The sequence below is a fragment of the Bufo bufo genome, chromosome 7 (assembly GCF_905171765.1).
Source record: "Bufo bufo chromosome 7, aBufBuf1.1, whole genome shotgun sequence".
Lineage (NCBI taxonomy): Eukaryota > Metazoa > Chordata > Amphibia > Anura > Bufonidae > Bufo > Bufo bufo.
Genome location: NC_053395.1, coordinates 124,122,518 through 124,150,104, shown reverse-complemented (window position 1 = coordinate 124,150,104; position 27,587 = coordinate 124,122,518). Strand labels below are relative to the sequence as shown.

The window sequence follows — 27,587 nt, the reverse complement described above, 5'->3', positions numbered from 1 at the left end:
CCTCCTCCAAATACTAGATGCATCTTATATTCCGATGTGTCTTACAGTTGTAGTACAGTAGTACTGTAGTGCTGATATAGGGTGAGTTTTTTGACTAGCCTGTCACGGTATTACAGTATACAATGTATATGTCACAATTTGCAAATCAAACACATGGAGCCCATGCAGAGCTGACACTGCATAAAGGAGACACCAGATGGCGTTAGAGAGCAGCGCTTCTGATATAATGGTTGTGTGTGCAGATATAAGGTATAGTTATTCTGTATCCTGTCCTGCGTGGGTCTGTCCTTGCAGTGTAAATGGGGCGCTGCCTGCTACTGTACAGAGAGCCCACCATAGGCTATCATATGAGGAGATTTTTAAACTGTTGGGAAACTAAAACTCCCAGAATGGCTTGAGATCCTGTGTCCATCATGGATTGCTGAGACTGGAAGTTTCTCTACATTCACATTTTTTTCCTTTTCTGTATACTATACTGGCCAGACTGCCCCTACAAATGCCATCCACACTACCCCCACAAATGCCAGCCACACTGCCCTCACAAATGCCAGCCACACTGATAACTGATATAAGTTATAAGGTATGTCCACCGTTCACCGGCCTGTGCTCTCCCCCGCAGTGACATCATCACACCTGCTGAGTGGGAGAGCACAGGCTAGGGGATGATGAGCTTTATTCATCGGGGGAATGGGGCTAGGTAGGTATTCATTTTTATTTTTAATAAAACTAAATAGGCATCACTATGGTAAGGAGGCACTAAGTGGCCAACACTATGGTAAGGTGGCAACACTGTGAGCAGGCAGGAAGCCAAAACTAGGAGAATATGTATATAGCGGCTCACCCCTCTCACCACCTGGAATTAGGTGCTCTTGTCAATGGACTACCCCACAGTCTAGAAAGGAAGATCAATATAATTGTAAGCGACAGGCACTCTACCACCCAGAACTGTATTCAGAGCGAAATTTTATTAAACAGCTTAGGTAAAAAACTTTATAAAAATAAAAAAATTAAAAGAAATGGATAAAGAAGTAAGATCATGAGGTCACGATATATACACAGTGAGCTAGCAGCTAATCTAGATAAAGAGTTCCACAAACAGGTGTATGTCTATACATCCGACAGATACGTCATGATGTCATATTCAAGTGTCGGCAAATCCAAACGTCAATCCATAAAATGTCCAGGCATCAATTCCTAAAGTATCCAGATACCAATTCATAAGAAGCAGTTCATGAAGAGTGGGATAACAGTGTTCCTTTTAGGCACTCTTTATGATTGGATGGGGTCCATATACGGTTAGTTGTATTTAACCATCCGAGGTTGGTTAAATGGTTATTCCCATTTCATCGGTCATTGTTTATGACTATCGATCATTATTCACGGTTCCTCTTAGTTATTTTACCTTTTCTCTTACACAGGGTACATAATGCCATACCTCTCAATGCTGTTTGATTAGGTTTTACCATGATGCAGCCTTCTGTGGGAACAGTCCCTGGCTCAGAGGTTAGTATCTCGCTCCCCAGTAGCGGCGTCCGGCTCCTTGCGTCTCGCCTGTGTTCAGCGTGTCACGTGTTGCTCGGTGTGTCACGTGGTGTCCCACGTGTCAGGTTCACAGGCTGAGCCAGCGCGCTCAGTATAGTTGCAATTCATAGGTTATTGTTGTTCCGTGTTATTCCGTGTTGTTCCGTGAATAATCCTTTTAGGTTGTTACAGTTCCTCCATACGCGTTTTGGAGCCCCCTGCTCGTTCATCAGTGGCTAATTTTCAAGGACCCTATACAATTGCACCTTTTATAGTCCTAATAGAGGTGGAGTAACATTTTTTCTTTCATTCAGATGAATAGAATAGGTGGACTGAATCTCGATTTTGGTATATATTGTGACATAGCAAGGGGTTTTGTTTGGGAAGGCAGGTATTTTCCTCCCTGGGCTGGGCTGATTTCCAGCCAGAAGATTAAATACCGGACCAGAGTTTAAGTGCCTTTAAATAGGCAGCTGGGCTCAGAATCTGAGTCTCTGTCTTGGGATGTGAAGCATGGTGCTGTGCTGGAAGGTTCAGAGCCGAATGAGGGCTGCACGCTGGGAAACAGGCCCCCTAAAGCCTGCTGTGAACTGTCGGGGATAAAATGGCTAGAATGGTGACGTGTCTGTTCTATGGACTTTTCATTGTGTGAATTAACACCAAGACTGTAATAAGTTTTTTTTTTTTTTACATTTATTTATTTACATTTTGATTTACAAACTTGTTTTGCCTCTGTTCTGCATCCGCTTACCCTGCCTACCAGAGCAAATTCTCACAATTGGTGGCTTGAAGCGGGCACATGCAGTGAGGCTGGCGTAAACGCCAAAATATTTTTGTTTTCGGGTACATCTGGATGTCCTGGATTAAACCAGCTAAATTTAAACCTGTGTCACGTGACAAAATGGAGGCTGTAATGAAAGCTCTCGAGGAGGCTAACCAACACCAGCAAGAAACAAATCAGCTGCTGTTGAAACACGTGATGGCTTTACAGACGGCAGGAGCGTCCCAGAGTGTCCATGATGTCCGGAAAGCGGTCCGTGCGGCGATCCCCAGGATGACATCAGATGATGTCAAAACCTACCTGGCGATGTACGAGAAGGTGGCCACAAGGGAGAATCTACCCCGAGATCAGTGGTGTCACGGGGCGCCAAAGGCGCACTCGGTCTCCCATCAGCCGCAGACCTGCTGCTTAGCTTCCGGAGCGAGGATCTGTGTTTGGCCTCGTTCCCGGGGTGGCTTTGCTAGCTGGGAGGCTCCCTGCTCCTAGGTCTGCCCTGAGCGCCAAGCTGATCACTCGGTGCTCGACTTGTCTGTCTGTCGGTCATGTGATGCTGGCCACGTCACATGACACTCAGACCCCACTATAAATGCAGGCAGTCTGCTGGCCACAGGTTGCCTGTTAATTCTAGGTTCCTTGATATTTGTTGGACTACTGAATACTCACCTGATCCTGTTCTCTGACGATCCTTTGCCTGCTCCTCCTGTACTGCGCATCCCTCCTGGTATTGTGACCTCGGCTCCCACCTGACTACTCTCTTAGGACTCCTCTTGTACTTCTCTACTCTCCTGGTATTTGACCCCGGCTTCTCCTGACCATTCTTTGCTTAACCCTTTGTACTGCGTAGCTCTCTTGGTTCTGACCCGGTCCGATCACGTTACGTATTTTGTCTTGTCTGTCTTCCCTGCACATATCCTAAGTAAGGGACTGTCGTCCAGTTGTCCCCTGTCATCAGGACTCGTGAGGCAAGTAGGCAGGGCCAGGGGTGAGGGTGGAGCGCAGTGGTCACTATCCTTCCCCCTGTGTGTGTGTGGACGTGACCATTACAGATTAACAGGCCCAATAACCACTGTATCATGAATCCTCTTGTAACCCTGACTGACCATGTCTCTAACCTGACACAGATGGTGCAGGAGCTAAGAGAGAAACTCTGTTCTTTTGAGTTAAGGCAAGGTTCTTCGACTCCTCAGCCCTCCAGTCCACATTTTGAGCCCCAGATCAAGCTCCCAGAACCCTTTTCTGGAGACCGGAAGAGGTTTCTTTCCTTTAAGGAGAGTTGCAAACTCTACTTCCGTTTGCGCCCCGTGTCCTCCGGTTCCGAGAGCCAACTCGTGGGTATTATCATTTCTCTACTACAGGGTGATCCCCAGGACTGGGCATTCTCGTTACCTCCTGGGGCCAGTTGTCTAACTTCTGTGGAGGTTTTTTTTCAGGCCCTGGGTACCCTCTATGACGAACCAGACAGGGCCCTGGTAGCCGAGACGGCTCTTAGGGCACTGGTTCAGGACCATCTCCCTGCGGAGGAGTATTGCACCCAATTCAGACGGTGGTGTGTCCCCTCAGGATGGAATGAACCAGCCCTGAAGAGTCAGTTTAGGTCTGGTCTGTCTGATAATTTTAAAGATCTATTAGTCAGTTATCAAATTCCTGAGACCTTAGAGGAGATGATCCTAGTTGTCCGACGAGTTAGAGAGAGACGACAAGAACGACAGTTCTGTTCTCAGATGGTGGTCCAGCCAGAGGCTTTTTCCAGGGACAACACTGAGGTCTCCACCGAGGAACCCATGCAGGTTGGCATGACCCGGGGTAATCTTCGTCGCAGATGCAGAGAGTGCTTCTACTGTGGAGATCCTGGCCATTGGATCAACAAGTGTCCTAAGAGGGTCCTCTCTGACAAGTCTCCTAAGGCAAGACAACCTAAAGATCAGGTACAACCTGATTTTTCTAAATGTAAGCTTTTGGTACCCATAACAATTTCTCTGGGGGTTAATAAGTGGCCGGGTATTGATTCCGGTTCAGCGGTCAGCTTTATTGACTTTGAATATGCTAGTAAATTGGGTATTCCAATGTTTGGTTTACCTACACCTATCCATGTCATGGCTATTGATGCTACTCCCCTGATTGGTGGTACGGTGAGGTCATGTACCTCTGAAATTTTTCTAACCGTGGGTGTGTGCCACTCTGAGAGATGTTCTCTTTTAGTCCTGGAGAACCTACCGGTTGAGGTGGTACTAGGGTTGCCTTGGCTCCGTTTACATAACCCCACAATAGATTGGTCCAAAGGAGAGTTGGTGAAATGGGGACCTAAGTGTGACTCATGCTTGTCCGTGGTCCAGGCTGGGGTTTCAGTAAGGTCTAATACATTACCCTCAGTTATTAAGGAATATTCTGATGTATTCTCATCCCCTACTCCAGAGGTTCTACCCCCCCATAGACCTTATGATTGCGCCATAGAGCTAATAGAGGGTGCCAAATTTCCTAAAGGGCGAGATTATAATCTTTCTAAACCCGAATGCAAAGCTATGGAAGATTATATTAAGGAGAGCCTTGCTAAAGGGCATATTAGACCTTCAGTCTCTCCTATGGGAGCAGGGTTTTTCTTTGTTAAGAAGAAGGATGGTGGTCTTAGGCCTTGTATTGATTACCGGAGATTAAATAAAATCACTGTCCAAAATAGATACACTCTCCCATTGATTCCGGATTTATTTAACCAGGTTCTGGGGGCAACCTGGTTTTCCAAGATTGACCTGAAAGGGGCACACAATCTAATCCGAATCAAGGAGGGAGACGAATGGAAGACAGCGTTCAATACTCCGATAGGACACTTTGAATATCAGGTGATGCCTTTTGGACTTAGCAATGCCCCAGCTGTGTTCCAAAACTTAATGAACGATATTCTTAGGGAGTTCTTAGGTAAATTTATTATTGTCTATCTTGACGACATTTTGATATTCTCTCCTGATTTCGAATCTCATGTGTCTCATGTCAAACAAGTATTAGAGGTGTTGAGGGAGAACCAGCTATCCGCTAAGCAAGAGAAATGTGTCTTTGGTGTACAGGAGATACTGTTTCTAGGGCATGTTCTGACTCCTCACGCCTTTAAGATGGATCCTGGTAAGGTTTTGGCATTTAAGGAATGGGTAAGGCCTTCATCCTTAACCCCTTAAGGACACAGCCTTTTTACACCTTAGGACCAGGCCATTTTTTGAAAATCTGACCAGAGTCCCTTTAAGTGCTGATAACTTTAAAACGCTTTGACTTATCCAGGCCGTTCTGAGATTGTTTTTTCGTCACATATTGTACTTCATGACACTGGTAAAATGGAGTCAAAAAAATAATTTTTTTTGCACCAAAAAATACCTAATTTAACAAAAATTTGGAAAAATTTGCAAATTTCAAAGTTTCAGTTTCTCTACTTCTGTAATACATAGTAATACCCCCAAAAATTGTGATGACTTTACATTCCCCATATGTCTACTTCATGTTTGAATTGTTTTGGGAATGATATTTTATTTTTTGGGGATGTTATAAGGCTTAGAAGTTTAGAAGCAAATCTTGAAATTTTTCAGAAATTTACAAAAACTCAATTTTTATGGACCAGTTCAGGTCTCAAGTCACTTTGCGAGGCTTACATTATAGAAACCACCCAAAAATGACCCCATCTAAGAAACTACACCCCTCAAGGTATTCAAAACTGATTTTGCATACGTTGTTAACCCTTTAGGTGTTGCACAAGAGTTATTGGCAAATGGGGAGGAAATTTGAGAATTTCATTTTTTTGTCTAATTTTTCATTTTAACCCATTTTTTCCACTAACAAATCAAGGGTTAACAGCCAAACAAGACTGTATCTTTATTGCCCTGACTCTGCCGTTTACAGAAACACCCAATATGTGGCCGTAAACTACTGTACGGCCACACAGCGGGGCGTAGAGGGAAAGGTGCGCCGTATGGTTTTTGGAAGGCTGATTTTTATGGACCGGTTTATTTACACCATGTCCCATTTGAAGCCCCCTGATGCACCCCTAGAGGAGAAACTCCCTAAAAGTGACCCCATCTAAGAAACTACACCCCTCAAGGTATTCAAAACTGATTTTACATACGTCGTTAACCCTTTAGGTGTTGCACAAGAGTTATTGTCAAATGGCGATGAAATTTGAGAATTTCATTTTTTTGCCTAATTTTCCATTTTAACCCATTTTTTCCACTAACAAAGCAAGGGTTAACAGCCAAACAAGACTGTATCTTTATTGCCCTGACTCTGCTGTTTACAGAAACACCCAATATGTGGCCGTAAACTACTGTACGGGCACACAGCGGGGCGTAGAGTGAAAGGTGCGCCGTTTGGTTTTTGGAGGGCTGATTTTGCTGGACTGTTTTTTTGGCACCATGTCCCATTTGAAGCCCCCCTGATGCACCCCTAGATTATAAACTCCATAAAAGTGACCCCATCTAAGAAACTACACCCCTCAAGGTATTCAAAACTGATTTTGCAAACTTTGTTAACCCTTTAGGTGTTGCACAAGATTTAATGGAAAATAGAGATACAATTTCAAAATTTCACATTTTTGGCAGATTTTCCATTTTAATATTTTTTTTCCAGTTACAAAGCAAGGGTTAACAGCCAAACAAAACTCATTATTTATGGCCCTAATTCTGTAGTTTACAGAAACACCCCATATGTGGTCGTAAACCGCTGTACGGGCACACGGCAGGGCGCAGAAGGAAAGGAACACCATATGGTTTTTGGAAGGCAGGTTTTGCTGGACTGTTTTTTTTTACACCATGTCCCATTTGAAGCCCCCCTGATGCACCCCTAGAGTAGAAACTCCAAAAAAGTGACCCCATTTTAGAAACTACGGGATAGGGTGGCAGTTTTGTTGGTACTAGTTTAGGGTACATATGATTTTTGGTTGCTCTATATTACACTTTTTGTGCGGAAAGGTAACAAGAAATAGCTTTTTTGGCACCGTTTTTTTTTTTGTTATTTACAACATTCATCTGACAGGTTAGATCATGTGGTAATTTTATAGAGCAGGTTGTCACGGACGCGGCGATACCTAATATGTATACAATTTTTTTTATTTATGTAAGTTTTACACAATGATTTCATTTTTAAAACCAAAAAAATGTTTTAGTGTCTCCATAGTCTAAGAGCCATAGTTTTTTCAGTTTTTGGGCGATTATCTTAAGTAGGGTCTCATTTTTTGCGGGATGAGATGACGGTTTGATTGGCATCTATTTTGGGGTGCATATGACTTTTTGATTGCTTGCTATTACACTTTTTGTGACGTAAGATGACAAAAAATGGCTTTTTTTACACCGTTTTTATTTTTATTTTTTTACGGTGGTCATCTGAGGGGTTAGATCATGTGATATTTTTATAGAGCCGGGCGATACGGACGCGGCGATACCTAATATGTATACTTTTTTTTTATTTATGTAAGTTTTACACAATGATTTCATTTTTGAAACAAAAAAAAATGATGTTTTAGTGTCTCCATAGTCTAAGAGCCATAATTTTTTCAGTTTTTGGGCGATTATCTTGGGTAGGGTATGATTTTTGCGGGATGAGATGACGGTTTGATTGCTACAATTTTGGCGTACATGCGACTTTTTTGATCACTTTTATTACCTTTTTTGGGAAGTAAGGTGGGCAAAATTTCAATTTCATCATAGTTTTTTATTTTTTATTTTTATGGTGTTCACCGTTCGGGTAAAGTAACATGACCGTTTTATAGATCAGGTCGTTACGGACGCGGCGATACCAAACATGTGTAGGGAATTTTATTTTTTTCATTTTTTATCAGTGATAAATGTGTTTTTTGATTTTTACTTTTTTTTCACTTTTATTCACTTTTTTTTGACCCAGACCCACTTGGTTCTTGAAGATCCAGTGGGTCTGATGTCTGTATAATACAGTACAGAACAATATATATTGTACTGCACTGTATTTTACTTACACTGAACAGATCTATGCCTTTCAGCACAGATCTGTTCAGCACCATGGACAGCAGGACGCCTGAGAGGCGTCCTGTTGCCATGGGAACCTTCCCCGTCTGCTCAGAACTTCGCAGACGGGGAAGGGTAAGGAGGGGATCTCTCGGGGGGCTGTCTGGGGGCTCTCTCTCTCTCCATCGGGGGGCTGCAAAGGCACAGCAGCCCCCCGATGGGAGAGGGAGGGAGCTCCCTGCGCTGTTAACCTTTTCCATACAGCGGTCCGTACGGACCACTGTATGGAAAGGGTTAAACGGCTGACATCGCATCGCAGATGTCAGCCGTTTATACCAGGGTGCCAGCAATGTGCTGGCACCCTGGTATACCCACTGAACACCAATGAATTTTCAAGGGGAGGCGGGCGGGGGATCGAGATCCCGCCTGCCGCACCGCCCGCCTCCCGCACCCCTCCCCCTGCACCTCCCGCCACCATAAAAATCATTTGGGGGTGCAGGGGGGGGTGAATAAAACTTTTTTTAGGCATATAAAGTTTCTGATCCCCGCGGTCAGGGACCGCGGGGACCAGAAACTGCAGAAATCGCAGCAAACCGCAGGTCTGAATTGACCTGCGGTTTGCCGCGATCGCCGACATGGGGGGGTCACGGGACCCCCCCGCGCATTTAGCCTAGGTGCCTGCTCAATGATTTGAGCAGGCACCGGGTTCCGATCACTGCCGGCCGGGCGGCAGTGATCGGAACAACACATGACGTACCGGTACGTCATGTGTCCTTAAGTACCAGGACATCATGACGTACCGGTACGTCATGTGTCCTTAAGAGGTTAAAGGCCTTACAACGGTTTTTGGGTTTCGCTAATTACTGTCGTAAATTTATCATGAATTTTTCTGTAATTGCTAAACCATTGACCGACCTAAGAAAGGGGCGGATTTAGAGAATTGGTCTACCAAGGCCATTTCTTCATTTGAAACATTAAAAAAGGCATTTAGTAGCGCTCCCATTCTGATCCAGCCTGATCAGGAGAGACCCTTTATTGTGGAGGTGGATGCGTCCGAGGACAGCGCAGGAGCAGTCCTTTCACAAGGTCTTGCTAGCCTCACTAACCTGAGACCGTGTGCCTTTTTCTCCAGGAAATTCTCTCCCACGGAGAGAAACTACGACATAGGGAATAGGGAGCTGCTGGCTATTAAATCGGCATTTGAGGAGTGGAGGCATTTTTTGGAGGGGCCAAGGCATCGGGTAACTGTTGTCACTGACCATAAAAACCTAATGTTTCTCGAGTCTGCTAAGAGGTTGAATCCCTGGCAAGCTCGATGGGCTCAGTTTTTTACCCGTTTTACCCGTCTGTAGAGAAGTGATTTGTGATTCTATCCCACTTCTCCGATCCGCCACAGCAGATGCCTCCGCGGAATCGATCCGTTTCTCCGCAAAAGAGGCAGCTTTTTCCAATGCCGCCCGCCGGGCGCTATGGATGAAAGCCTGGTCAGGGGACAAAGCCTCCAAAGCCAAACTCTGCTCTATCCCATTCTCGGGAGAATTTGTATTTGGGCCCACTCTAGACAAAATTCTAGAAAGAGCTGCTAAAAAGAAGGGTTTTCCTGAGGATAAAGAAACTAAAAGAAAGCCCTTTCGTCAGTTTCAACCCCAACAGAGATCATAAGGGGTAAAGGAAAATCCAGAAGATGGAGCTACCCTAAAGGAGGAAGGGGGAGAGGCTTCATCCTCAATCCCCAAAACATACAAACCAAACAACAATGACGCCAGGGTAGGGGGCAGACTGATGAGCTTTCTATCTTCATGGGAACAGATCACCTCAAATCTCTGGGCACTAAGTATAATCTCCCAGGGTTACAAGATAGAATTCACATCAGTGCCCCCAAGAAGATTCCGTATCTCTGCCCAGAACAGGGCAGAATTACCAAAGATATGGCAGGGCGTCCGAGATCTTCTAAGTCTATGTGTAATTCAAAGAGTTCCAGTACTAGAAGAGAGAAAAGAATTCTACTCCAACCTCTTTCTGGTAAAGAAACCAGACCAGTCCTTTCGGACTATAATAAATCTAAAGCCATTAAACAGGTCCATTCTGTACGGAAAATTCAAGATGGAAACTATCTCATCCACAATTCCTCTCATCCCAAAAGGGGCATTTATGTCGTCAATCGACCTCAAAGATGCCTATTATCATATCCCTATTCACCATCTCTCTCAAAAATACCTACGATTCGCACTAAAAGGCGCGGACGGTTCGATCCACCACTTTCAGTATGTCGCTCTTCCATTTGGCATCTCCTCTGCACCCAGAATTTTTACAAAACTTGTGGTAGAGATGGTGGCTTATCTTCGCCGAGAGGGCATAACGATCATCCCATACCTCGACGACTTCCTGATTCTCTGCAGAACAGAAGAAAACCTATTGGCAACTCACAGGTTTTCAGAAACTCCAACACTTCTCGGTTGGATTATAAACAGAAAGAAATCCACACTCACTCCATCCAGGAGAATAAGATTCCTAGGGGTAGAACTAGACTCAACCTTACTAAAAACCTTTCTTCCTCAGGACAAAACAGAGATTCTGATAAAGAAGATCGTGGCGTTTCAGAGTTCTCAAAGATGCTCCATCAGGAAAGCCATGAGCTTGTTAGGAAGCCTAACCGCCTGCCTACCTTCAGTTCCTTTGTGCCAGAGCCACACGAGAATAACCCAGAGCTGGATCCTGAGGGAATGGAAGGGAAGACAGGGAGACCGGGACAGAAGGATACGGATACCACAGTCTGTGAAAACAGATCTCAACTGGTGGAAACAAAAGGAAAGACTACTCAGGGGTCTAGATTGGCAGAACCATCCAGAGGTTCAAGTAATAACAGAAGCAAGTCTCGAGGGCTGGGGAGCCAAAATAGGAGACCATTTTTTTCAGGATACCTGGCCAGAGGACATAAAAAGAAGGTCATCCAACTTCAGAGAACTGTACGCAGTTCTCGAGGCCATAACAAGAGGGGAAGATCTGTTCAAGAGTCAACATCTAAAGATCCTGTCCGACAACACCACAACGGTGGCATATTTCAGGCACCAGGGAGGGACAAAGTCCAGCCTGCTAGGGGGAGTGGCAAAAAGAATCTTCTCTTGGGCAGAAAGAAACACCTTATCGCTCTCCGATGTCCACTTGAAAGGATGCGAAAATACAGTGGCAGACTACCTGAGCAGAGAAAGAATAGATCCGGGAGAATGGTCCCTGAACAGAAGAATCTTTCAGAAGATATCCGAAAGATGGGGTCATCCCGAAATAGATTTATTCGCTTCCAGACGGAACACTCAGGTAGATCTCTTTTGCTCCCTAAATCTAGAGGACAGATCTTGGGCGATAGACGCCCTGTCAATACGCCGGAGATGGAGACTAGCGTACGCATTCCCTCCAATACCTCTAATCTCTCGAGTCATCCAGAAGTTCCTAGGAGAACCAACCACTCTAATCCTGATAGCTCCTCTATGGCCAAAGAGGAGCTGGTTTTCCACTCTGAAACAACTGTCGTTGGAGGATCCTTGGGAGATCCCCTTTCAGAGAGACATGATAGTACACGGCCCTCTTCTACATACCGACCCAAGAATATTCAGACTAGCTGTTTGGATCCTGAGAGCGAGACCTTAAGAAGTAGAGGCCTTTCAGATAGAGTAATCCTCACCCTCAAGGCCAGTAGGAAGAAGGTTACATCTTCCATCTACCTTAAAATCTGGAAAAGATACTGCTCTTGGTTAGGGGTGGATCACCCGGACACCTCCTCTCCTCCCATCAATAAAATTTTAGATTTCCTTCAGAATGGCTTGGAATTAGGATTGAGACCTAGTACCCTGAAAGTACAAATATCGTCTCTTAGCACCTTCTACGACTTCAGCCTAGCCGATCACAGATGGGTCAGAAGATTCATCAGAGCAGCAATCAGATTAAGACCCACTCTAAAATCTAGGGCTCCAACTTGGGACCTAAACACCGTCCTAGAGGGCTTAACAAAACCTCCCTTCGTGCCGCGGTCTGATATTTCTTTAAAGCACCTTTCCCTAAAAAACGCTTTCCTGATAGCAATAACCTCAGCCAGACGTATCGGAGAACTTCAGGCCCTTTACTGCAAGGAACCGTATCTCCAGATCAACGAAGATCACATTCGTTTAATGCTCGACCCCGGGTTCCTCCCTAAAGTGTACTAAGATTGCATTAGACCCGCTCGCACGTGTTGAGACTCAAAGCACTAAATTTTTCAATTGGTCATTGACCACTGGTTGTCTCTAGGTTGACACGTGCTACTGGGACTAACAGTGCGCAATATAAATAACTGTGACAACTGTTAAATTCAGACAGTAGAAATCACTAAGGAAAAGAGCTCCAGTGCCCCCCAGTGGCCTATTAGTATAATTATACAAGAGATTAGTGCAATAGGGCAGGCACCACTGATAATTTTAATGTGTGAGTTCTAGCTATATGTTTTATGGGTATTTAATAAATGTTAATTTTTAACATTGGTAATCCAGTAGCACGTGTCAACCTAGAGACAACCAGTGGTCAATGACCAATTGAAAAATTTACCTCCCTAAAGTAGTCTCCTCCTTCCACCGTGACCAGGAGATATTTCTCCATTACTGGGTCCCAGGATAGAGGGTCAGACGATAAAATGGGCCTATTAGATGTCAGAAATACAGTCATTCAATATCTTGAGTCTACCCAAGAATTTAGGAAGGATAATAATCTCCTAATACAGTTCTCAGGGAGAAATAGGGGAAAGAAGCTCTCTAAATCCTCCATAGCTAGGTGGATTAGATCCACCATTGAGTGTTGCTATGTGATTCAGGGCAAACCCAGCCCTGGAGTCATTAAAGCCCATTCCACTAGGGCCACTGCCTCCTCTTGAGCTGAGAAAGAAGGTGTCTCACTTGACCAGATCTGTAGAGCTGCAACCTGGTCAAGTGTAAATACCTTTGTGCGACACTATCGTCTTAGTCTTCCGGACTCGAATGAGACTCTTTTTGGCCGGAGGGTTTTACAGGCGATATCCCCACCCACTTAGTAATTTGTTACCTCTCATTGTGGGCCGTCATGGTGGATGAAATGGAAAAACCGCAATTAGACTTACCGGTAATTTCGTTTCCTTGAATCCACCATGACGGCCCGTACTATTCCCATCCCAAAAAAAATAAATAAATATATATATCTACAGTAGCAAGAAAAAGTATGTGAAACCTTTGGAATGATATGGATTTCTGCACAAATTGGTAATAAAATGCGATCTGATCTTCATCTAAGTCACAACAATAGACAATCACAGTCTGCTTAAACTAATAACACACAAATAATTAAATGTTACCATGTTTTATTGAACACATCATGTAAACATTCACAGTGCAGGTGGAAAAAGTATGTGAACCCTTGGATTTAATAACTGGTGGAATCTCCTTTGGCAGCAATAACTTCAACCAAACGTTTCCTGTAGTTGCAGATCAGACGTGCACAACGGTCAGGAGTAATTCTTGACCATTCCTCTTTACAGAACTGTTTCAGTTCAGCAATATTCTTGGGATGTCTGGTGTGAATTGCTTTCTTGAGGTCATGCCACAGCATCTTAATCGGGTTGAGGTCAGGACTCTGACTGGGCCACTCCAGAAGGCGTATTTTCTTCTGGTTTAAGCCATTCTGTTTTTGATTTACTTCTATGCTTTGGGTCGTTGTCCTGTTGCAACACCCATCTTCTGTTGAGCTTCAGCTGGTGGACAGATGGCCTTAAGTTCTCCTGCAAATTGTCTTGATAAACTTGGGAATTAATTTTTCCTTTGATGATAGCAATCCGTCCAGGCCCTGATGCAGCAAAGCAGCCCCAAACCATGATGCCCCCACCACCATACTTCACAGTTGGGATGAGCTTTTGATGTTGGTGTGCTGTGCCTCTTTTTCTCCACACATAGTGTTGTGTGTTTCTTCCAAACAACTCAACTTTGGTTTCATCTGTCCACAGAATATTTTGCCAGTACTGCTGTGGAACATCTAGGTGGTCTTGTGCAAACTGTAAACGCGCAGCAATGTTTTTTTTGGACAGCAGTGGCTTCCTTTTCTCTGTGGTATCCTCCCATGAAATCCATTCTTGTTTAGTGTTTTACGTATCGTAGATTCGCTAACAGGGATGTCAGCATATGCCAGAGACTTTTGTAAGTCTTTAGCTGACACTCTAGGAATCTTCTTCACCTTATTGAGCAGTCTGCGCTGTGGTCTTGCAGTCATCTTTACAGGACGGCCACTCCTAGGGAGAGTAGCAGCAGTGCTGAACTTTCTCCATTTATAGATAATTTGTCTGTCACTACCAGAGCTTTGAGACGTTCTCACAGCTCTGTTTCTCCACCCCCGTGATGATGTCACTACTAGAGCTTGGAGGAGTTCTCTCTGCTCTGTTTCTCCGCCCCTGTGTTGAGGTCTTTACTTTCTGTTTCCTTCCTCCCAGCTGTCCCTCCTGTGTTTGATTTCTCTGCCTTTAAATCACCCCTCCTCCTTTGTAGGGTGCGGATTATACTTTTCATTTGAGCTGTATCTCTCGCTTGAGTATCTTCACTTGTGTGATATCTTTCAATGGACCTGAGTTCTGCTGAAGCAAGTACTTCGGATATTGTCTGCTGACTTTGGATCTGTTTTCACTGCTGCTGCAGCTCCTTCAGTTAAGTGTGCAGACATTATGTGTTTCTGTTTGTTTGCTGACTGGATCCGAGGCGACCCCGGTTCCGTCCATATTCTGAGCAGGGCACCGGTGGCCGTGCCCCTTCCACTATTGTAGGGGTTACAGTGGTCATCAGCCTTAGGTACGCGGGCATGTCTCGATCCACCATCTGGATCTGGACATGTGCTTAGCAGCATAGGGAGAGCTTTTAGGGTCTGACAGGGGTCACCCTTTATCCTCCCTAGTTTGGGTCCGGTCAGTAGCTAATTCACTGTGTATGCTCTTGTTGCTCACATACAGCCGTGACATTGTCTTACCGTGGACTGATGAACAGCAAGGCTTTTGGAGATACTTTTATAACCCTTTCCAGCTTTATTCAAGTCAACAATTCTTAATCGTAGGTCTTCTGAGAGCTCTTTTGTGCAAAGCATCATTCACATCAGGCAATGTTTCTTGTGAAAAGCAATCCCAGAACTGGTGTGTGTTTTTTATAGGGCAGGGCAGCTGTAACCAACACCTCCAATCTCATCTCATTGATTGGACTCCAGTTGGCTGACACCTCACTCCAATTAGCTCTTGGAGATGTCATTAGTCTAGGGGTTCACATACTTTTTCCACCTGCACTGTGAATGTTTACATGGTGTGTTCAATAAAAACATGGTAACATTTAATTCTTTGTGTGTTATTAGTTTAAGCAGACTGTGATTGTCTATTGTTGTGACTTAGATGAAGATCAGATCACATTTTATGACTAGATTGTGCAGAAATCCATATAATTCCAAAGGGTTCACATACTTTTTCTTGCAACTGTATATATACAGTCGTGGCCAAAAGTTTTGAGAATGACACAAATATTAGTTTTCACAAAGTTTGCTGCTAAACTGCTTTTAGATCTTTGTTTCAGTTGTTTCTGTGATGTAGTGAAATATAATTACACGCACATCATACGTTTCAAAGGCTTTTATCGACAATTACATGACATTTATGCAAAGAGTCAGTATTTGCAGTGTTGGCCCTTCTTTTTCAGGACCTCTGCAATTCGACTGGGCATGCTCTCAATCAACTTCTGGGCCAATTCCTGACTGATAGCAACCCATTCTTTCATAATCACTTCTTGCAGTTTGTCAGAATTAGTGGGTTTTTGTTTGTCCACCCGCCTCTTGAGGATTGACCACAAGTTCTCAATGGGATTAAGATCTGGGGAGTTTCCAGCCAATGGACCCAAAATGTCAACGTTTTGGTCCCCGAGCCACTTAGTTATCACTTTTGCCTTATGGCACGGTGCTCCATCGTGCTGGAAAATGCATTGTTCTTCACCAAACTGTTGCTGCATTGTTGGAAGAAGTTGCTGTTGGAGGGTGTTTTGGTACCATTCTTTATTCATGGCTGTGTTTTTGGGCAAAATTGTGAGTGAACCCACTCCCTTGGATGAGAAGCAACCCCACACATAATTGGTCTCAGGATGCTTTACTGTTGGCATGACACAGGACTGATGGTAGCGCTCACCTTTTCTTCTCCGGACAAGCGTTTTTCCAGATGCCCCAAACAATCGGAAAGAGGCTTCATCGGAGAATATGACTTTGCCCCTGTCCTCAGCAGTCCATTCACCATACTTTCTGCAGAAGATCAATCTGTCCCTGATGTTTTTTTTGGAGAGAAGTGGCTTCTTTGCTGCCCTTCTTGACACCAGGCCATCTTCCAAAAGTCTTCGCCTCACTGTGCGTACAGATGCGATCACACCTGCCTGCTGCCATTCCTGAGCAAGCTCTGCACTGGTGGCACTCCGATCCCGCAGCTGAATCCTCTTTAGGAGACGATCCTGGCGCTTGCTGGACTTTCTTGGACGCCCTGAAGCCTTCTTAACAAGAATTGAACCTCTTTCCTTGAAGTTCTTGATGATCCTATAAATTGTTGATTGAGGTGCAATCTTAGTAGCCACAATATCCTTGCCTGTGAAGCCATTTTTATGCAACGCATTGATGGCTGCACGCGTTTCTTTGCAGGTCACCATGGTTAACAATGGAAGAACAATGATTTCAAGCATCACCCTCCTTTTAACATGTCAAGTCTGCCATTTTAACCCAATCAGCCTGACATAATGATCTCCAGCCTTGTGCTCGTCAACATTCTCACCTGAGTTAACAAGACGATTACTGAAATGATCTCAGCAGGTCCTTTAATGACAGCAATGAAATGCAGTGGAAAGGTTTTTTTGGGATTAAGTTAATTTTCATGGCAAAGAAGGACTATGCAATTCATCTGATCACTCTTCATAACATTCTGGAGTATATGCAAATTGCTATTATAAAAACTTAAGCAGCAACTTTTCCAATTTCCAATATTTATGTAATTCTCAAAACTTTTGGCCACGACTGTATATGTATGTGTATATATATATATATATATATATATATATATTATGTGAATTCCGGCAGCACTCACTTTAGAGATTATCCGGTGCAAGCGTCTCGCCTTTGACAACAGGCTTGTATATTCATAGAAAATCAACGCAGCACTCTTCTTGTAAAAAACGCAGTGTCTTTATTCACACATGTGACACAAAATAGGCAACGTTTCAATCCCCTTCCGGGATCCTTCTCAAGCCAAGTGCACAGACCAACAACATGCTGGCATCTAAATACATATCCAGCTTTTCAATACATGTGTACAACATCATTTAATCAAGTGATTACAATTAGTGACAGCTGATACAAAATCAAGTGTTCTTTTTTTTTTTTTAAATATCGATAAAAAAAAAAAAAAGAACACTTGATTTTGTATCAGCTGTCACTAATTGTAATCACTTGATTAAATGATGTTGTACACATGTATTGAAAAGCTGGATATGTATTTAGATGCCAGCATGTTGTTGGTCTGTGCACTTGGCTTGAGAAGGATCCCGGAAGGGGATTGAAACGTTGCCTATTTTGTGTCACATGTGTGAATAAAGACACTGCGTTTTTTACAAGAAGAGTGCTGCGTTGATTTTCTATGAATATATATATATATATATATAATAATAATACATGGGGAAGATATAGATGATAATATATTAAGGGTTATGAATCAATATCCTTTATTATGTTGTTCCACCTTTCGGGTAATTTGTAAAGCACTGAGGAGGTGGAGGGGTGGGGGGAATTTAAACTCTCTTCATGTTTTCTTGCCCCTACAGAGGTCAAGGGTCAATCTCATTGTGGGCCGTCATTGTGGATTCAAGGAAACGTAATTACCGGTAAGTCTAATTGCGTTTTTTTGTCTTGTCTGTCTTCCCTGCACATATCCTAAGTAAGGGACTGTCGTCCAGTTGTCCCCTGTCATCAGGACTCGTGAGGCAAGTAGGCAGGGCCAGGGGTGAGGGTGGAGCGCAGTGGTCACTATCCTTTTTCCTGGGTGTGTGTGGATGTGACCGTTACAAGTGGGCTTAGGTCGTCGTTCAATTCCTGACATCCTATTCCCAGCAAGTGTATTTCGACTTGCCGGATGATCAAGAGGCCGACTACCAGAAAGTCATGGGTGAGATTCTGGCAAGACTGGGGGTGAATGTGTTGGTCTGGGCCCAGCGGGTGCATCAGTGGGGGTTTAAGCCGGCTGAGCCCGTGAGACCCCAGTATTATAACTTACTTAACCTCTTGCAAAAGTGGCTACAGCCTGACGTGCTGAGCCTCACTGCTATGCTGGACCATCAGTGGGCTGATATGTTCTGGAGGGCTTTGCCACCCCCTCTCCAGCAATGGATCGGCCAGGTCTCTTCAGGTAATGCTCTCGAGATGGTCGACCTGGTGGAGCGTTATGAGGCTACCTGGAATCTACAGGGGGGTTCTTTTGGGAGGGGGGGTAGTCAAATCCCATAACTCTCCTCCCCAGACCCGGCAGTTTGTGCCCATCAAACCCGCCCAGGATGTACTCCCTGTGGACCCAGCTCCGATAGTCTGTTGACGGTGTTGGGAGCCTGGCCATGTACGAGCTGACTGTCCACATCAGGTGGAACCCATTGACACGAACTATGGCTTCCGTTAGTCGTTATATGCTAAGAAGCTGTGTGCAGCGGGTTCCCCGGAGACTCACCTGTGCCAGGTGGAGGTGGGATTTTATTTACAGTTGGTCACTAGGACCATAAATGTCCCTAGATTAACACGTGCTACTAGATATAAAATATAACATTTAATCCTTGTCCTTAAAATAACTAGAACTCTCCTTTTAAAATAATCAGCTATGCCTGCTTAATGTGTGTATCGTAGTCACAGTGGGTCTGTTTTTGAATGAATCCACTAGGGGGCACTCATAACTTGTAGCTGTTTAATCTTACTTCCTTTTCTTATAGCATCGATCTGCTCAATTAGTGCGGGGGGCAGAAAGTGTTACTAGTGTGTTTTAGCCAGCTTATGCCTAGCAGGATAGAGGTCTGATAGGTATATAAACATAAGTGTATCCCATGAGGACAAATGCTGTTAGGAGGTAGCGCACTGTGGAAATAACAGAGCGCACTAATTGAGCAGATCGATGCTATAAGAAAAGGAAGATGCTACAAGTTATGAGTGCCTCTAGTGGATTCACTCAAAAACAGACCCACTGTGACTACGATACACACATTAAGCAGGCATAGCTGATTATTTTAAAAAGAGAGTTCTAGTTATTTTAAGGACAAGGATTAAATGTTATATTTTATATCTAGTAGCACGTGTTAATCTAGGGACATTTATGGTCCTAGTGACCAACTGTAAATAAAATGTATGTAAAGTCCCAACACATGTTAGGGAGCTATATGTAAAGTGAGTTAGGTGGAGGTGGGAGACACTCCAGCGGAGGCTCTGTTGGACTCAGGGAGTTTAGTGACCCTGGTAAGGGCTCCCCTGGTACGGTCCACTGAGTATACTGGCCGGAAAGTCGGGGTCCTGAGTATTCATGGAGACTTAAAAGACTACCCCACTGCTATGGTGTCTCTATCCACGGTTGCTGGCAGGTGGCCCCACGAGGTGGCTGTTGCCACCAATCTACACCATGAACTTATAATAGGGAGAGACTTCCCGGCACTGTGGCCTGCTACGAGAGTGACTGATACCCATGAGACAGGGGTAACCCTAGCAGAGTGGCCCAGCTAAGGGGAGAGACCAGAACCCTGGGAACCTGAGTCCGAAGGGCCAGCGGTAGGGGTAACCGCCACTTCGGTAATAGAGGGGGAGACAACCCCACTAAGTGTGATGGTGGGAGACATAGAGGACTTGTTGCCAGGTCCTGAGCTGGCAGACCTCAATGTCTCCGGGACCCAACCCTATCCCGAGCCTGGGAAAATGTATTAATAGTAGATGGTGAACCACAACAACTAGGGGCAGAGTCGGTGTTCCCCCATTTAGTGGTTGATCAGGATATGTTGTACCGGGTAAACCAGCTGCGAGGTAAATCCATTGAACAGTTGGTGGTGCCCCAGGCTTATCGCAAACTCGTGTTAGAGTTAGCCCACCAACATGTTCTCGGTGGTCATCTGGGAATGCAGAAGACACAGGACCGGATACTACAACGGTTTTACTAGCCCAGTGTGTTTAGGGAGGTGGAAGAATTCTGTAAGTCTTGCCCGACCCACCAGGCAACTAGCCCCCAGCACCTTTTTCGCAGTCCCTTGGTACCTCTCCCGATCATCGAGGTACCGTTTGAGCGTATCGCTATGGACCTCGTAGGCCCAGTACCGAAGTCCGCTAGAGGACACCAACACATCTTGGTCGTCCTGGACTACGCCACTCGGTACCCGGAGGCGGTGCCACTGCGACATACATCGGCGAAGCTTATAGCTAAGGAGCTAATGGAGATGTTCTCACGAGTGGGGCTACCTAAAGAGGTCCTGATTGACCAGGGGACCTCTTTTATGTCCAAGGTCATAAATGTAAGTTGCTGTATATCAGACATGTAAGTTGCTGCATATCAGACAGTTACGGACGTCGGTGTACCATCCGCAAAAGGACGGCCTGGTAGAAAGATTTAACAAAACTCTAAAAACTATGTTAACCACCTCCGGACCGCCTAACGCAGGATCGCGTCCCGGAGGTGGCAGCCCTGCGCACAGTCACGCATATATGCGTCATCTCGCGAGACGCGAGATTTCCTGTGAACGCGCGCACACAGGCGCGCGCGCTCACAGGAACGGAAGGTAAGAGAGTGGATCTCCAGCCTGCCAGCGGCGATCGTTCGCTGGCAGGCTGGAGATGTGTTTTTTTTAACCCCTAACAGGTATATTAGACGCTGTTTTGATAACAGCGTCTAATATACCTGCTACCTGGTCCTCTGGTGGTCCCTTTTGTTTGGATCGACCACCAGAGGACACAGGTAGCTCAGTAAAGTCCCACCAAGCACCACTACACTACACTACACCCCCCCCCCCCCGTCACTTATTAACCCCTTATTAGCCCCTGATCACCCCATATAGACTCCCTGATCACCCCCCTGTCATTGATTACCCCCCTGTCATTGATCAACCCCCTGTAAAGCTCCATAAGACGTCCGCATGATTTTTACGGATCCACTGATAGATGGATCGGATCCGCAAAACGCATCCGGACGTCTGAATGAAGCCTTACAGGGGCATGATCAATGACTGTGGTTATCACCCCATATAGACTCCCTGATCACCCCCTTGTCATTGATTACCCCCCTGTAAAGCTCCATTCAGATGTCCGCATGATTTTTACGGATGCACTGATAAATGGATCGGATCCGCAAAACGCATCCGGACGTCTGAATGAAACCTTACAAGGGCATGATCAATGACTGTGGTTATCACCCCATATAGACTCCCTGATCACCCCCCTGTCATTGATTACACCCCTGTCATTGATTACCCCCCTGTAAAGCTCCATTCAGACGTCCGCATGATTTTTACGGATCCACTGATAGATGGATCGGATCCGCAAAACGCATCCGGACGTCTGAATGAAGCCTTACAGGGGCATGATCAATGACTGTGGTTATCACCCCATATAGACTCCCTGATCACCCCCCTGTCATTGATTACCCCCCTGTAAAGCTCCATTCAGATGTCCGCATGATTTTTACGGATGCACTGATAGATGGATCGGATCCGCAAAACGCATCCGGACGTCTGAATGAAGCCTTACAGGGGCATGATCAATGACTGTGGTTATCACCCCATATAGACTCCCTGATCACCCCCCTGTCATTGATTACCCCCCTGTAAAGCTCCATTCAGATGTCCGCATGATTTTTACGGATGCACTGATAGATGGATCGGATCCGCAAAACGCATCCGGACGTCTGAATGAAGCCTTACAGGGGCATGATCAATGACTGTGGTTATCACCCCATATAGACTCCCTGATCACCCCCCTGTCATTGATTACCCCCCTGTAAAGCTCCATTCAGATGTCCGCATGATTTTTACGGATGCACTGATAGATGGATCGGATCCGCAAAACGCATCCGGACGTCTGAATGAAGCCTTACAGGGGCATGATCAATGACTGTGGTTATCACCCCATATAGACTCCCTGATCACCCCCCTGTCATTGATTACCCCCCTGTAAAGCTCCATTCAGATGTCCGCATGATTTTTACGGATGCACTGATAGATGGATCGGATCCGCAAAACGCATCCGGACGTCTGAATGAAGCCTTACAGGGGCATGATCAATGACTGTGGTTATCACCCCATATAGACTCCCTGATCACCCCCCTGTCATTGATTACACCCCTGTCATTGATCAACCCCCTGTAAAGCTCCATTCAGATGTCCGCATGATTTTTACGGATCCACTGATAGATGGATCGGATCCGCAAAACGCATCCGGACGTCTGAATGAAGCCTTACAGGGGCATGATCAATGACTGTGGTTATCACCCCATATAGACTCCCTGATCACCTCCCTGTCATTGATTACCCCCCTGTAAAGCTCCATTCAGATGTCCGCATGATTTTTACGGATGCACTGATAGATGGATCGGATCCGCAAAACGCATCCGGACGTCTGAATGAAGCCTTACAGGGGCATGATCAATGACTGTGGTTATCACCCCATATAGACTCCCTGATCACCCCCCTGTCATTGATTACCCCCCTGTAAAGCTCCATTCAGATGTCCGCATGATTTTTACGGATGCACTGATAGATGGATCGGATCCGCAAAACGCATACGGACGTCTGAATGAAGCCTTACAGGGGCGTGATCAATGACTGTGGTTATCACCCCATATAGACTCCCTGATCACCCCCCTGTCATTGATTACACCCCTGTCATTGATCAACCCCCTGTAAAGCTCCATTCAGATGTCCGCATGATTTTTACGGATCCACTGATAGATGGATCGGATCTGCAAAACACATACAGGCGTCTCCCTGGAGCCTTCCAGGGGGGGTGATCAATGACTGTGGTGATCACCCCATATAGACTCCCTGATCACCCCCCTGTCATTGATCACCACCCCTGTCATTGATCACCCCCCCTGTCATTGATCACCCCCCTGTCATTGATCACCCCCCCTGTCATTGATCACCCCCCCTGTCATTGATCACCCCCCCCTGTCATTGATCACCCCCCTGTAAGGCTCCATTCAGACATTTTTTTGGCCCAAGTTAGCGGAATTATTTTTTTTTTTCTTACAAAGTCTCATATTCCACTAACTTGTGTCAAAAAATAAAATCTCACATGAACTCACCATACCCCTCACGGAATCCAAATGCGTAATTTTTTTTAGACATTTATATTCCAGACTTCTTCTCACGCTTTAGGGCCCCTAGAATGCCAGGGCAGTATAAATACCCCACATGTGACCCCATTTCGGAAAGAAGACACCCCCAGGTATTCCGTGAGGGACATATTGAGTCCATGAAAGATTGAAATTTTTGTCCCAAGTTAGCGGAACGGGAGACTTTGTGAGAAAAAAATTTAAAATATCAATTTCCGCTAACTTGTGCCAAAAAAAATTTCTATGAACTCGCCATGCCCCTCATTGAATACCTTGGGGTGTCTTCTTTCCAAAATGGGGTCACATGTGGGGTATTTATACTGCCCTAGCATTCTAGGGGCCCCAAAGCGTGAGAAGAAGTCTGGTATCCAAATGTCTAAAAATGCCCTCCTAAAAGGACTTTGGGCACCTTTGCGCATCTAGGCTGCAAAAAAGTGTCACACATCTGGTATCGCCGTACTCAGGAGAAGTTGAGGAATGTGTTTTGGGGTGTCATTTTACATATACCCATGCTGGGTGAGAGAAATATCTTGGTCAAATGCCAACTTTGTATAAAAAAATGGGAAAAGTTGTCTTTTGCCAAGATATTTCTCTCACCCAGCATGGGTATATGTAAAATGACACCCCAAAACACATTCCCCAACTTCTCCTGAATACGGCGATACCACATGTGTGACACTTTTTTGCAGCCTAGGTGGGCAAAGGGGCCCATATTCCAAAGAGCACCTTTAGGATTTCACAGGTCATTTACCTACTTACCACACATTAGGGCCCCTGGAAAATGCCAGGGCAGTATAACTACCCCACAAGTGACCCCATTTTGGAAAGAAGACACCCCAAGGTATTCCGTGAGGGGCATGGCGAGTTCCTAGAAATTTTTATTTTTTGTCACAAGTTAGTGGAAAATGCTGATTTTTTTTTTTTTTTTTTCATACAAAGTCTCATATTCCACTAACTTGTGACAAAAAATAAAAACTTCCATGAACTCACTATGCCCATCAGCGAATACCTTGGGGTCTCTTCTTTCCAAAATGGGGTCACTTGTGGGGTAGTTATACTGCCCTGGCATTCTAGGGGCCCAAATGTGTGGTAAGGAGTTTGAAATCAAATTCTGTAAAAAATGACCAGTGAAATCCGAAAGGTGCTCTTAGGAATATGGGCCCCTTTGCCCACCTAGGCTGCAAAAAAGTGTCACACATCTGGTATCTCCGTACTCAGGAGAAGTTGGGGAATGTGTTTTGGGGTGTCATTTTACATATACCCATGCTGGGTGAGAGAAATATCTTGGCAAAAGACAACTTTTCCCATTTTTTTATACAAAGTTGGCATTTGACCGAGATATTTATCTCACCCAGCATGGGTATATGTAAAAAGACACCCCAAAACACATTCCTCAACTTCTCCTGAATACAAAGATACCAGATGTGTGACACTTTTTTGCAGCCTAGGTGGGCAAAGGGGCCCATATTCCAAAGAGCACCTTTCGGATTTCACAGGTCATTTTTTACAGAATTTGATTTCAAACTCCTTACCACACATTTGGGCCCCTAGAATGCCAGGGCAGTATAACTACCCCACAAGTGACCCCATTTTGGAAAGAAGAGACCCCAAGGTATTCGCTGATGGGCATAGTTAGTTCATGGAAGTTTTTATTTTTTGTCACAAGTTAGTGGAATATGAGACTTTGTATGAAAAAAAAAATAATAAAAAATCATCATTTTCCACTAATTTGTGACAAAAAATAAAAAATTCTAGGAACTTGCCATGCCCCTCACGGAATACCTTGGGGTGTCTTCTTTCCAAAATGGGGTCACTTGTGGGGTAGTTATACTGCCCTGGCATTCTAGGGGCCCAAATGTGTGGTAAGGAGTTTGAAATCAAATTCTGTAAAAAATGACCTGTGCAATCCGAAAGGTGCTCTTTGGAATATGGGCCCCTTTGCCCACCTAGGCTGCAAAAAAGTGTCACACATCTGGTATCTCTGTACTCAGGAGAAGTTGGGGAATGTGTTTTGGGGTGTCATTTTACATATACCCATGCTGGGTGAGAGAAATATCTTGGCAAAAGACAACTTTTCCCATTTTTTTATACAAAGTTGGCATTTGACCAAGATATTTATCTCACCCAGCATCGGTATATGTAAAATGACACCCCAAAACACATTCCTCAACTTCTCCTGAATACAGAGATACCAGATGTGTGACACTTTTTTGCAGCCTAGGTGGGCAAAGGGGCCCATATTCCAAAGAGCACCTTTCGGATTTCACTCGTCATTTTTTACAGAATTTGATTTCAAACTCCTTACCACACATTTGGGCCCCTAGAATGCCAGGGCAGTATAACTACCCCACAAGTGACCCCATTTTGGAAAGAAGAGACCCCAAGGTATTTCGTGATGGGCATAGTGAGTTCATAGAAGTTTTTATTTTTTGTCACAAGTTAGTGGAATATGAGACTTTGTAAGAAAAAAAATAAATAAAAAATAAATCATCATTTTCCGCTAACTTGTGACAAAAAATAAAAAGTTCTATGAACTCACTATGCCCATCAGCGAATACCTTATGGTGTGTACTTTCCGAAATGGGGTCATTTGTGGGGTGTTTGTACTGTCTGGCCATTGTAGAACCTCAGGAAACATGACAGGTGCTCAGAAAGTCAGAGCTGCTTCAAAAAGCGGAAATTCACATTTTTGTACCATAGTTTGTAAACGCTATAACTTTTACCCAAAGCATTTTTTTTTAACCCAAACATTTTTTTTTATCAAAGACATGTAGAACAATAAATTTAGAGCAAAATTTATATATGGATGTAGTTTTTTTGCAAAATTTTACAACTGAAAGTGAAAAATGTCATTTTTTTGCAAAAAAATCGTTAAATTTCAATTAATAACAAAAAAAGTAAAAATGTCAGCAGCAATGAAATACCACCAAATGAAAGCTCTATTAGTGAGAAGAAAAGGAGGTAAAATTCATTTGGGTGGTAAGTTGCATGACCGAGCAATAAACGGTGAAAGTAGTGTAGGTCAGAAGTGTAAAAAGTGGCCTGGTCTTTCAGGGTGTTTAAGCACTGGGGGCTGAGGTGGTTAAAAAGGGTGGTGTCTAAAGATGGGAAGGATTGGGACCTTCTTCTGCCCTTTCTCATGTTCACTGTGTGAGAGGTACGCCAGGCTTCTACTGCCTTCAAATTGCTTCATGGCAGACATCCTCGTTGTCTGTTTGACGTGGCCAAAGAGGTGTGGGAACAGCAACCCACTCCGCATAAAAGTGTCCTGGAGTATGTTATCAAAATGCAATAGCGGATAGAGACCGTTTTGACTCTTGTCAGGAAGCATATGGAGGCCGCTGAGCAAGCCCAGAGCCGGATCTATAATCGGCAGGCTCGGGCCCGTATCTTTAACCCGGGTGATCCGGTTTTGGTTCTGGTACCGACCGTGGACAGTAAGTTCCTGGCTAGATGGCTGGGGCCTACGAGGTACTCAAATAAGTTGGAGAGGTAAATTAGCCAGGGCGGCGGAAGCCGGAGCAGGTTTACCATGTTAATTTACTTAAACCTTGGAAAGATAGGGGGACCTGTACTGAAGACAGCCCGCGGCCGGGTTTTCGGCTCCTATGTCTGATGCAAGGGAAGCAGTTGCCATAGTAAAAATTGCTGACAGCCTCTCCTCTAAAGAGGCTCAGGAGACCAGGGAGTTCGTTAGTCGGAACACGGATGTGTTCTCGGACCTCCCTAGACGCACTTCCGCAATCCAGCATGACATTGTCACTCAGCCTCAGGCAAAACTCCGGTTAAAGCCATACCGGGTACCGAGGCTCGGCGACAAGCCATCTCGGAGGAAGTGCAGCTCATGCTGCGGCTAGACGTCAGCGAGGAGTCTAAAAGTGAGTGGGCCAGTCCTATCGTCTTAATACCCAAGCCGGATGGGACGTTATGGTTTTGTAACGATTTTCATAAGCTAAACAAA

General features: G+C 44.8%; 1 protein-coding gene across 1 annotated transcript in view; it reads left to right on the top strand.

Moving 5' to 3' along the window:
- The first annotated feature begins 1,482 nt into the window (after positions 1-1,482).
- The window catches only part of PIKFYVE (phosphoinositide kinase, FYVE-type zinc finger containing), a 326,446-nt gene continuing 300,341 nt past the window's right edge, over positions 1,483-27,587 (top strand). Inside the window, exon 1 of the mRNA XM_040441689.1 lies at positions 1,483-1,503. The gene's annotated coding sequence lies outside the window, so the exon portion shown is untranslated. The remainder of the gene's footprint in view (positions 1,504-27,587) is intronic.